This window comes from Stegostoma tigrinum, chromosome 11 (assembly GCF_030684315.1).
Source record: "Stegostoma tigrinum isolate sSteTig4 chromosome 11, sSteTig4.hap1, whole genome shotgun sequence".
NCBI lineage: Eukaryota > Metazoa > Chordata > Chondrichthyes > Orectolobiformes > Stegostomatidae > Stegostoma > Stegostoma tigrinum.
Genome location: NC_081364.1, coordinates 15,382,018 through 15,394,596, shown reverse-complemented (window position 1 = coordinate 15,394,596; position 12,579 = coordinate 15,382,018). Strand labels below are relative to the sequence as shown.

The following is a 12,579-nucleotide window of genomic DNA, read 5'->3' as shown; positions in this document are numbered from 1 at the left end:
CAAAATCAAAATGGAATTGGAAGGGGTACTAATGCACCCGAGCTCCCTGTGGTGCCCACCTCTGTCAAAATGCCTCACTAGTATTCGTGGACACCAAACCCAAACCCTTAAAAAATGTTCCAGTGAGAATCAGCTGCCATCTAATACCTCTGGAATGCATCCTGGTTGGGTCAACATGTATAACATTGCCAGCTTTGAGAAGATAAGCGTTGGTCTTCCACCCCTCAAAGGAAGAAAGTCCTATCCTCAAAAGCTGCTATCCAATCGGTCTAACAGGTCAAGCAGTTGCAGAACTAAGCTATGGGCCTTTCTGAGACTTGGAGTAGAACCTGAGACAAAGACAATATACGATTCAGAGCAAAGAGGGTGAAAACCACAGTGGGAAGGAACAAAGGGATGATGAATATTTTATTTTGGGGAAGTTGAGCCCAAATACACACAGGGCAACCCTCCCCAGAATGATGTGCCTCTCCCACACCTACAGTCCCAAGCTCCACACCTTCAACTACCTCTCCACATTTTCAAGGGAGTGGTTTACAAGTCAGCCTTCTGCCTCCTACTGACTGTGTTTATCAACTACGTACTGGTATCAGCTCAATGTTATCTGGGTCAAGTGTTCTTAAGAAATTCAAATGTCCATTAACTGTATTATGTCAGTGTATGAGCTATCAATTTTAGCACCAGCCAGCAAACCCTCTTCCCCCAAACCACCCCACCTCCTGTTACACAAAGACTAAGTTAGGGACATCTATGATTGCTAACCACACTATGTATTTTATATACCCATTCTAAAGGCATGCACAAGGTGAGACAGGATGTAAAATCCAGCTTTTTGCACCAGCATTAAGTGTCATCTACTTGCAGTAATGGTCCAATGGGGCTGCCCTGGAGGAAAATGGAGCTGTAGCCGCCTCCCCTCATCTCTGGAGATGAGGAAGGGGCTCACTGGGAAAATAAGGCAAAGCTCAAACAATTCTGCATGGAAGAGGTGGCGTTATGGCTACAAATTATTTGATCAGTTGTGAAGAAAGGCCCCTGGACCTGAAGTATTAACTCTGATTCTTCTCCACAGATGCTGCCAGAACTGATGAGCTTTTCCAGCAATTTCTGTTTTTGTTTCTGATTTCCAGAATCCATAGCTCTTTTGGATTTTACGGAATACTTGATGTTTGCTGTTGACTTTGAGTGCGATTACCATTCATTACAAAATATTCTGTGTTTCATTGAATCTGACATTTATTGGGAAGAAGCTGAAGGTCCTACCACCATCATCTCCGCTGTATCGGTAACGTACAAGTTCTGATTCTGCTACCACCAAGTTGGCCATATAATTTTATCAACAAGAAAACAGAAACTGCTGGAAAAACTCAGCAAGTCTAGCAGCGTCTGTGGAGAGAAAACAGAGTTAACACTTTGTGTCCAGAGGCCCTTCTTCTGAATTTTATTGTTTTGAGGTCAGTGATGATGTGATCTTACTATTCTTCTGCTTCGGATAATGGGATTGGTTGGCTATGTGACCTACTTCCCAAGGAACATACAGGGCAGTATAGAGGTGAGAGATTTTATTTAAATTAATGCTGAACCTGTTCTGAAGCTATTTCTTGGCGGGAGATTGGAAACTATGATTTAGGATGGATGCGAATACATTGAAAACTTCCTGAGAGACAGAATGACTGAGGATAAAATTTGTACCTAAAGTTACATTCTTCAAAATGTTAAGGATTGCACAAATAATGGCTCTAGTTTAATGGCATAAAATCAAGATAAAGTTCAACTTACACAGCAGGTGATATATTTAACTATTGGACTTGTCAAAGTTTCAGGCTCAATGAAGTACTCATGAATTTTGCTTTTATTCTTTCACAAGGCACAGGTGCCACTGGCAATGCTTGTATTTGTTACATGCCTCTAGCTATCATTAAATTGAGTGTGAGGCTGGATGAACACAGCAGGCCAAGCAGCATCTCAGGAGCACAAAAGCTGACGTTTCGGGCCTAGACCCTTCATCAGAGAGGGGGATGGGGGGAGGGAACTGGAATAAATAGGGAGAGAGGGGGAGGCGGACCGAAGATGTAGAGTAAAGAAGATAGGTGGAGAGGGTGTAAGTGGGGAGGTAGGGAGGGGATAGGTCAGTCCAGGGAAGACGGACAGGTCAAGGAGGTGGGATGAGGTTAGTAGGTAGCTGGGGGTGCGGCTTGGGGTGGGAGGAAGGGATGGGTGAGAGGAATAACCGGTTAGGGAGGCAGAGACAGGTTGGACTGGTTTTGGGATGCGGTGGGTGGGGGTAAGAGCTGGGCTGGTTGTGTGGTGCAGTGGGGGGAGGGGATGCACTGGGCTGGTTTAGGGATGCAGTAGGGGAAGGGGAGATTTTGAAACTGGTGAAGTCCACATTGATACCATATGGCTGCAGGCTTGTCCCCACACCTCCTCCCTCACCCCCATCCCAGGCCCCAAGATGACATTCCACATTAAGCAGAGATTCACCTGCACATCTGCCAATGTGGTATACTGCATCCACTGTACCCGGTGCGGCTTCCTCTACATTGGGGAAACCAAGCGGAGGCTTGGGGACCGCTTTGCAGAACACCTCCGCTCAGTTCGCAACAAACAACTGCACCTCCCAGTCGCAAACCATTTCCACTCCCCCTCCCATTCTCTTGATGACATGTCCATCATGGGCCTCCTGCACTGCCACAATGATGCCACCCGAAGGTTGCAGGAACAGCAACTCATATTCCGCCTGGGAACCCTGCAGCCATATGGTATCAATGTGGACTTCACCAGTTTCAAAATCTCCCCTTCCCCTACTGCATCCCTAAACCAGCCCAGTGCATCCCCTCCCCCCGCTGCACCACACAACCAGCCCAGCTCTTACCCCCACCCACCGCATCCCAAAACCAGTCCAACCTGTCTCTGCCTCCCTAACCGGTTCTTCCTCTCACCCATCCCTTCCTCCCACCCCAAGCCGCACCCCCAGCTACCTACTAACCTCATCCCACCTCCTTGACCTGTCCGTCTTCCCTGGACTGACCTATCCCCTCCCTACCTCCCCACCTACACCCTCTCCACCTATCTTCTTTACTCTACATCTTCGGTCCGCCTCCCCCTCTCTCCCTATTTATTCCAGTTCCCTCCCCCCATCCCCCTCTCTGATGAAGGGTCTAGGCCCGAAACGTCAGCTTTTGTGCTCCTGAGATGCTGCTTGGCCTGCTGTGTTCATCCAGCCTCACATTTTATTATCTTGGAATCTCCAGCATCTGCAGTTCCCATTATCTCTGATATTAAATTGAGTGGCTTGCTTGGCCATTTCAGGTGGAAATTAAGAGTCAATTGCATTGCTGGAGTCTGGAGTTACCTGCAGACCAGTCCAGGTAAGAACAACAGATTACTTTCCCAAAGAGACTTGGAGGAACCTTGTGGGTCCTTTTATTGATTGTTCTGATTTGATTTATTATTGTCACATGTACCTAAGTGCAGTGAAAATTTTTGTTTTGCATGAAATGCAGGCAGATCATACCATACAGAGTGGATAATGGAAATGAACAGAGTGAAGAATACAATGTTATGGCTGCAGAGAAGGTGCACAAAGAGTGAGATCAACATTAAGTTTAAAATTTGAGAGGTCCATTCAGAAGTGTAATAACAGTGGGGAAGAAACTGTTCTTGAATCTGCTGGCACATGTGTTTGTTCTTTTGTATTTCTGCCTGATGGTAGAGGTTGGGAGAGAGTATACCTGGGGAGGAAGCAGTCTTTGATTATGTTGGCTGCCTTCCCGGTGTTAAAGACAACAATCCCAACAGTTTCATGGTGGCTACTACCGAGATTAGCTTTCAACTCCAGATTTCTGCTTTAATGGGGTTTGAACTCATGTTTGCAGACCATTAGCCTCACCCTCTGGGTTACTAGTCCAGTGACATTATCACCAGCTCCCTCAACTATGAGTATTTATGTGTACTTCACTGCCTAGAATGCAGGATTGGTGTTGATTTGTAATTTTAGTGTTTTTAAGTTATATGTTTTTTGTAAAAAGTACTACATCCACCATTTCTCTATTATCTGCTAAATCTCATTGAATCACAGTATTACAGTGCAGAAGGGGGCCATTCAGCTCATTGTACCTGTACTGGTTCTTCAAATGAGGATCATTGCCTATTGCCAATCTCCTGCTTTAGCCCCATACCTTTGCTCACCATTTCTAACCAAATAATCATTCAATGCCCTTTTGAATGCCTTTTCTTTTGCATTAACAAACAAAGACATTAACCAGTTGCCTAGTTTCATTATTATAGTGATGAGTGCCAACTCTTTACACCATGCTCTTGAGCTACTGGTAGTTACCTATAACAACCTTCTAATCTGTTCATTGAACTGTTTCTTCCTCCACTGAACTTAGCAGCAACATCCGAGCTGCTGAATGAATGTAGGAGATTTGTGGTGGTTAACAGCTTTATGAACAGAATGGCTGTAATGGTCCAATGTGTTCTTTGGTTGCACTGCTCCAGACCCGAGAATGTGGAGCATATTAAATGGTGCTGACACAAACATATAATTCTGCAGACAGACCTCTGGATTTCAGGAAGGTTTGAACACACCCAAAAAGAAAACTTCGGAAAATTTGTTTCCACATAATTATAATCTGCCCTTCAATTTCGTCCCTGTCAGCTCACTCTCTGTAGATGAAAATACTCAGAAGTACTCAACTATATGTGGTCCGGAGGGAAGGCACATTTTAGTGATAGATAATCAGACAGACCTTCCAATAATATTGAACTTCCAACAAAAGTGACAAATTGTAAACACATTTAAACACAGTCAGCTTTGTCTAATTTTAATGGTGCTAAAATGGATTATGTTTTAAATGAAAGTGAACAATTGTCATTGCTATTATGTGACATGCAGCATGCTGTGTGAAACAGACTGTATATTCAGATATAACAAGTGTAGCTGCAATACTTCTACTGCCCTAGACTGTGTTTAGCCTTTAGCAGTATAGTGAAAGATCTTTATGAACTAAGGGGAGCATAATTAATTCACCAAGTGAAGGGTGTCCTGTATAATCCACGCCTGCAAATAAAATTTACTGAAGATTTGATTGATATTGATGATAATGATGTGATTTATTCTCATCTAAGTATAGTGAATTGCTTTGTTTGTGAGCACTACAGGCAGACCAAAATAATTAAGGACATACAAATCATTGGGTGAGAAAAACTTGGACAGAATGAGGCATACAGGATACTCTGCACAGGACATGCATGAAGCAAGATTAACACTAACAAGATTAGCATTATTTAAATTATATTGAAAAGCTTTACAGCCACTAAGCACCAAAGCAACCTCACCTCAACTGATGCAGATTTTGTATTACTGTTATTATTTTATTCTGTTAGAATGATACCATACGGCATAACACAACCACTATCAGGCACACTCCACAAGACTAGAAGATAAATGAGCAGAATTAGGCCATTCAGCCTATCGAACCTACTCTGTCATTCAATCATGGCTGATGGGTTTCTCAACCCCATTCCCCTGTGTTCACCCCATGACCCTTGATTCCCTTACCAATCAAAAATACTCAACGACTTGGTCCCCACCATCTTCTAACTGAAGAAACTCGTCCTCATCTCAGTGTCACTCAAATCATAGTACTTTTTATATCACGTGCAATTTCTATGTCACATAGTCTATCATGTCCCTTTTTCAGTTATTTTAAAAAGTTAGAAATGGAAGAGAATGAACTGACTCTGGGCTATAGACTACTTTCTCATTAGAGAGAGACAATGGTGGTGGTATAACCTAACATCTCAGGTTAGTGGAAAAGTTGAGCAGGAGGATACTTCTGGTAAGCTCACCTGGTGTGGGCATTAAACCCATACTGTGTGGCATCACAGTCAACATTAATAAACCAGCCAAACAAAATCCCTAAACCATTAATGTTAACTAACGGAACTCAGTTACATTACATCTTTTGATTTGATTTATTGCAATCACACGTACCTAAGTACAGTGAAGAGCCTTGTTTTTTGAGCAGGGAGTGCAAGGTATCAAATTCAACTTTAGCTGTAACATTTATCCCATATAGTAGTATTAGGAAATGAATTTTGCACTTACTGACCAGAGTACTGTTAACTGGGTTTGTATGATACAAGCAAAAATTGATGAATGCTGGAAACATGAATATACAGAAATTGCTGGAGCTGCTTAGCAGGTCAGGGAGAATCTACGGGAAGAGAAACAAAGTCCATGTTTCAGGTTCTTCATCAGAACACACTCTGATAAAAGGGCCATCAGCCTGAAATGTTAAGTCTGTTTTGGTCTTCAAAGATGCTGCCAGACAAATTGGATATTTCCAGTATTTTCTGTTTTGATTGTCAGACTGCAAGTTTAAAGGCAGAAAGCCACATATCCAAGGGTGCAGTGCAGTGGTTCAGCCCTTAGCGCTGCTACCTCACAATGCTAAGTTCAATTCCTGCCTCGGGCAACTGGCTGTGCAGAGTTTGCACATTCTCCCTGTGTCTGCAGGATTGCCTCCAGATGCTCCCATAGTAGACTATGTGCAGGTTAATTGGATTGTCTACACTAAATTGCACCATAGTGTCCAGGGATGTGTGGGCTAGGTGAATCAACCATGGGAAATGCAGTGTTACCGGGATAGGGTAGGATGTGGGTCTGGATGGGATGTTCTTCGGAGGGTCAGTATGGACTCAAGGGGTCAAATAGCCTGCTTCCATGCTGCAGGGATTCTACAGTTCTCTAAAGTCTATTTATAAATAGCAAAAGGAAGCTGGAGCAAGAAACAAACTTCTCGGAATGCATTTCCACATGGAGTTTAGCTGGTCTCCCCTTAATATGGGGGAAAGGCCTTGGAAACCCTGGGAAAGTGGTGTAATCAGTCCATTTGCTGTCACTATTCCATTGAAGTTGTACCAGCCGAGCAGGCGAAGGGGCTCGCTCCACCTCTAGCCACCAACTCCATTCACAAACATAAAGCAAAAACCCCAATGGAAAAACTAGACAGTGACACTAATACACAAGGAAAAGGCTGAAAAACAGGAGAAGGCCGGCTTTCCTCCATCATAAGACGATAAGACAGGAGTGGAAGTAAGGACATTTGGCCCATCAAGTCCACTCCGCCATTTAAATCATGGCTGATGGGCATTTCAACTCCACTTCCCTGCACTCTCCCCATAGCCCTTGATTCCCTGTGAGATCGTGAATTTGTCGATCTCTGCCTTGAAGGCATCTAACGTCCCGGCCTCCACTGCACTCCATGGCAATGAATTCCACAAGCCCACCACTCTCTGGCTGAAGAAATGTCATCTCATTTCAGTTTTAAATTTACCCCCTCTAATTCTAAGGCTGTGCCCACGGGTCCTAGTCTCCCTGCCTAACGGAAAACAACTTCCCAGCGTCCACCCCTTCTAAGCCATACATCAGTTTCACAGAATGCCGTCTTTAGTTCTGACAGCTTTTCCTGTACTCTTTCGTCAGTGATTATGATTGTTTTAAGTTCCTCCATTTCTTTCACCCCTTGATTTTCAATTATTTATTAGCTGGTTTTGTTTCCTACCGCAAAACAAACACAAATTACCTGGTTAACACCTCTGCCATGTCCATATTTCGATTATTAAAGAACTGACACTCACTTCAGTTACTCTTTTCCTTTTCAAGTAAAAACTTTAACTATCAGCTGTTACATTTCCAACTACCTTTCTCTTATAAACTAATATCTTCCTCCTTATATATTTTTGATCTAACTTTTCAGAAAATTTGTCCAACATTCTGACCTACCACAAATTTTCACTGCATTGTGTCTATTTGCTTTCAGTTTAAGAAATATCCTTAGTTCGCCATGAATCATACATCCCTTTAATGTAGACTTTCTTGCTGAAGGGAATTTATCTTTGCTATGAGTTATGAAATGTCTCTCTAAATGTATGTCACTGTTTCTCTACAAACTGAAGATTTAAAGGTAAAAAGCCACATGACCATGGGGGCAGCACAGTGTTTGAGAAAGAAAGAAACTTAATTTAACAGTACAGTGTAGTTAAATGCTGTATGTAAAACAGGGTAGATTTAAGGAAGAACTAACACTAATAGTTCATCAAATGTCTATTCTCACAATCTGTTTCAAGCAGTACTGTTTGTGTACTTTGCATGCATGGAAAGATCACCAGTATTTATTCTAGCTGAAAGTCGACACAGATGAGTCAGCATTGCTAACTAGAGAAACTAATTTAAATAGCTATTTGGTTAACTAACTGTAGTTGCCTGATCCAAGTAGAGGTTATTTATCCCTGGCTAAGATGAAAATTAAGTTGACAGTAAAGTGTAGTTAAATGCTAAAGTCGACTATATTTTAGATGGAGATTGATCCTTAAAATTACCTCACTCAATAAATTATGGTTTTTTGATCAACCTGTTCAGCTATGCTGTAACACCCCTTCAGATTAACAAAGAAGTGAACACAGACCATCCAGCCTAGAGGCAGGGATACTGCTACACTGCCACAGAACCCTGTAATTTCCAAGCTCTATATTGTTTCAAGCTGTACTGATTCAGTGAGCTATTGTCTGTGTGCATGCTTACCTTGTTAAAATTAAAGGTTGTCTTGCTTTCAGGGGACTGCTCCAGTGCTAAAGAGGATGGTGTCATGCAGTGGTAGTGTTTCTACCTCTGGGCCAGAAGGCCTGGATTCAAGTTGTGTTGCAACATGCCTGGATAGGTTGATTAAAATATCCGCAAAGATTTCATACAAAACAACAGCAATTTTCTCACCTGCCTCCTTTAGCATTCTAGGATAGATCCCATCTTATCTACCTCAATACTGTTTAAAACACCCAACACCTGCTCCTTTTGTTTGTGTTGACATGCCCCAGAATATCAATGTACCCCTCCCAAGGCACACCATCCACCATGTCCTTCTCCTTGGAGAATACCGATGCAAAGTATTCATTAAGAACCTCACCCACTCGCTCTGACTCCAAGTATAAAATCCCTCCTTTGTCCTTGAGTGGATATGGCCTTTTCCTAGATACCCTCCAGCTCCTTATATATGCACAAAATGTCTTCGGATTTTCGTCAACCATGTTTGCCAAAGGCATTTCATGGCCCCTTTTAGTCCTCTTAAATCCTTGTTTGTGGTCTTTCCTACTATCTTTGTATTCTTCAAGGGCTCTGCCTCCTTTCAGTTCCCTATATGTTACATTTTTCTTTTTGACTAAGCCCTCAATTTCCTTTGTAATCCAATGGTGATACATCCAAGTAAGGATGATAAATAGCTTAACGGGGAATTTGCAACTGGTGGTGCTTCCAAACACATTCTAACCTTATTCTTCTGAGTGGTAGAGGTTGTGGGTTTGGAAGGTGCAGTTTAAAGACATTGGTAAATTGCTGCAGCACATATGTAGCTGGTACACACTGCTGCCACTGTGCACTGGTGGTGAGGGAATGAATCTTGAAGATGGTGGGTGGGGTGCCAATCGTGAGATCTTTGACCTGGATGTTTGAGCTTCTTGAGTGTTGTTGGAAGTGTACTTAGCCAGGCAAGTAGAGAGTAGTCCACCACACTCCTGCTTTATACATTTTGGATCGTAGAAAGGTTTTGTAGAGTTCAGATGTAACTCACTCTCTATGGAATTCACAACTTCTGACCTGTTCTTTTAGGGTTGGTCAAGTTCATTTTTTGATCAATGGTACTCCACAGGCAAATAACTCTACAATAGTAGTACCTTTGAATGCCAAGCGAAGTTGGGGTTAGATTCTCTGTATTGGAGGTAGTCATTGTTGAGCAAGTGTTTGGCATGAATATTAAGTATCATTTATAATCAGGTATTGGTGCTGTCCAGGGTTAATGTCTGTCTAAAATCTAGTCTGGTTGCATTTAGCACTTAACTACAGATTACTATCAAATTAAGTTTCTCTCAGCCTTAGTCTGGATAACTGAGTTGCCAAACATGACATGGACTGCTTCAGTATCTGAGCCACAAATGGTTCTGAATGTTGTGCAATCATCAACAAATATCCATACTTCTTACCTTATAATGACATTGATAAAACAGCTGAGGATAGTTGGACCTAAGACACTATCTTGAAGAATTCTTGCAGTGGTGTCCTGGTACACATATTTAGCCTCTAACAACCAGAAACATCTTCCTATGTGCTAGATACGACTCCAACCAGTAGACAGATTTTAACCTTTATTCTCATTGACTCCATTTTGGCTAGGGGTCCTTGATGCCACTGAGTGGTCACTCTCAAGTCACCTCTATTCCAATCTTACTTCCATGTTTGAACCAAGGCTGCAATGAAGGCAAGGAATGAGTGGCCCTGGTGGAACCCAAAGTGAGGTTCAGTGAGTAGGTTATTGCTGAATAAGTGTTTCTCAATCGTACTGTTGACAACACCACAAACCTTTTATAATCTCACTGAAATGATAAAGAGACAAGTCAGCACAGCTGACGAGAAGAAGCAGTCCTAACTAGCCACCTAATTAACTAAATAGAGCTGCTCCTCTAGTAAGGAACTCAGTTATCCAGACTAAGGCTGAGAGAAACTTAATTTGATAGTAATCTGTAGTTAAGTGCTAAATGCAACCAGACTAGATTTTAGACAGACATTAACCCTTAAAATTCCCTCATTCGTCAAATTCCCAAGCTCACACTATCAAACTGCATGTTGCTACAAATTTATATCTCTTTGCTTGCCAGCAGTAAAGGAGAATGAAGAGGTGAAAACTAAACAGAGAGAGACAAACAGAGACTAGCAATTTCAAAGCTACTTCTAAGAAGTAAGAATAAATTAAAATACCAAGTATGAAGTATAGTTTCAAAACCAGAAACAGCTGGAAAAGCTCAGCAGGTCTGGCATCACCCGTGAAGAGAAATCAGAGTTACTGTTTTGGTCCACTGACCGATCCTCAGATTTGTGGAATATAGTTTGTCAGAGAAGCAGATATAGGAAGGTCAGGAGGTACCAACTAGGGGGCATGTGGTAATCTTATAGAGGGAAAAGTGACAGCCTGAGCTAAAACAAGAAAGAGGGGTACAAGTGCTTTGGCAGGCTGGATGACAGAATTTCTGTGAGAAAAGAGGAGGATTGTATGATCAATGCCACAAAGAAAGAGAGGCGGGAAGATTGCAAAAAAGGGACACAATATAATCAGAAAGAGAGCGGTTTGAGACAGCTAAGTTGACATATATAGAGAAACTGCTGTTACATGGCAATTACTGAGACAATATTGGCACCATAGAATTATTAATGTTTATAGCAAAGCAAGAGGCAATTTGGCCCATTGTATCAAACTCTCTGAAGCACTTAGTGCAACGCCTCCTTTTCCATGTAGCCGTGCAAATTGCTCCTTTTCAGGTAATAACCTACATTGCTTTTGAAAACTTCAAATGACCCTCCTACATTCACCGTACTCTCGGCAAAATCCTAATCATTCATAACATAAAAAGCTTTTTTTTTTCATGTTACCATTGCTTCTTTTATCAATTACTGAGAATTTGTGCCTTCTGGTTCTTGATTATTCTACCACTTGGAATAGTGTACTCAGCATGATTCCTCATGATTCTGAAAACTTCCATCAAATCTCGTCTCAACTCTTCTTCTCCATGGAAGGCAGTCTTAACTTCCCTGATCTATTTCAATACTAAAGTTCCTCATCCCTGGAACCTTACTCATTAATCCTTTCTGCACTTTCTCTAATGCCTTCTCATCCTCCTTTATGTCTTTGCACAGAACTGCACATAACACTCCAGTTGAGGACAACTCATGCTTTATACAGGCTTAACATGCTTTATTTGCTATTGTACAACACATGTCTAATGGTAAGGCCTGGGCTGCTGTACGCTTCATTAATTTCTCTTCCAATTTATCCAGACACCTCCACAGAATTGTTAACATTTTCTCACAGGCCCTCTGCTTCTGAACCCCTTTAAGAATTACAGAATTTAGAATTTCATTATGTTTCTCTTTGTTCTTCCTAACAACTTGAAATACCTTAATTCTCTGCATTCAATTTTAGCAGCCATGAGTCTATGCTTTTCTCCAATCTACTTTTTCTTTAAGTTCTACACCATTCTTCTTGTGGTTTATAATACTTCCAAGTTTTGGATCATCGGTGAATTTTCAAAGTGGGCTCTGTGCAACAAGGTTTTAAGTCAAGAGTGCATATTAGAAAAAGTTGCAGTCCAGCATTGACACTGAGGGACTCCACCATAAGCCTTCCTTCAAGCTCTAAAATAATCATTCACCACCACTCTTTCTTTCCTGTCACTCAACCAATTTCATATCCGTATTTCGGCTATCTCTTCTATTTCATGAGCTTTGAGTTCATTCAAAAATCTGTTGCATGGCACTAATTAAAATGCATTTTACATAGTCCATGTACGCCACATCAACAGCAGCATCCACATCAACCCTCTCCTTTATCTCATCAAAATAACTCAAGCAAGTTGGTGAAAAACAATTTGCACTTAACAAATCTTTCTGCTTAGACCTACCATCCCAGAACAGTTAGCTGTACTCTTATAACACCACGCACTCACACACAAACACACACTCCAAGTGCA

The 12,579-nt window shown here is 41.9% G+C and overlaps 1 protein-coding gene across 1 annotated transcript in view; it reads right to left on the bottom strand.

Moving 5' to 3' along the window:
• The window catches only part of slc38a3b (solute carrier family 38 member 3b), a 138,830-nt gene that overhangs the window by 125,067 nt on the left and 1,184 nt on the right, over nucleotides 1-12,579 (bottom strand). The window lies entirely within an intron of this gene.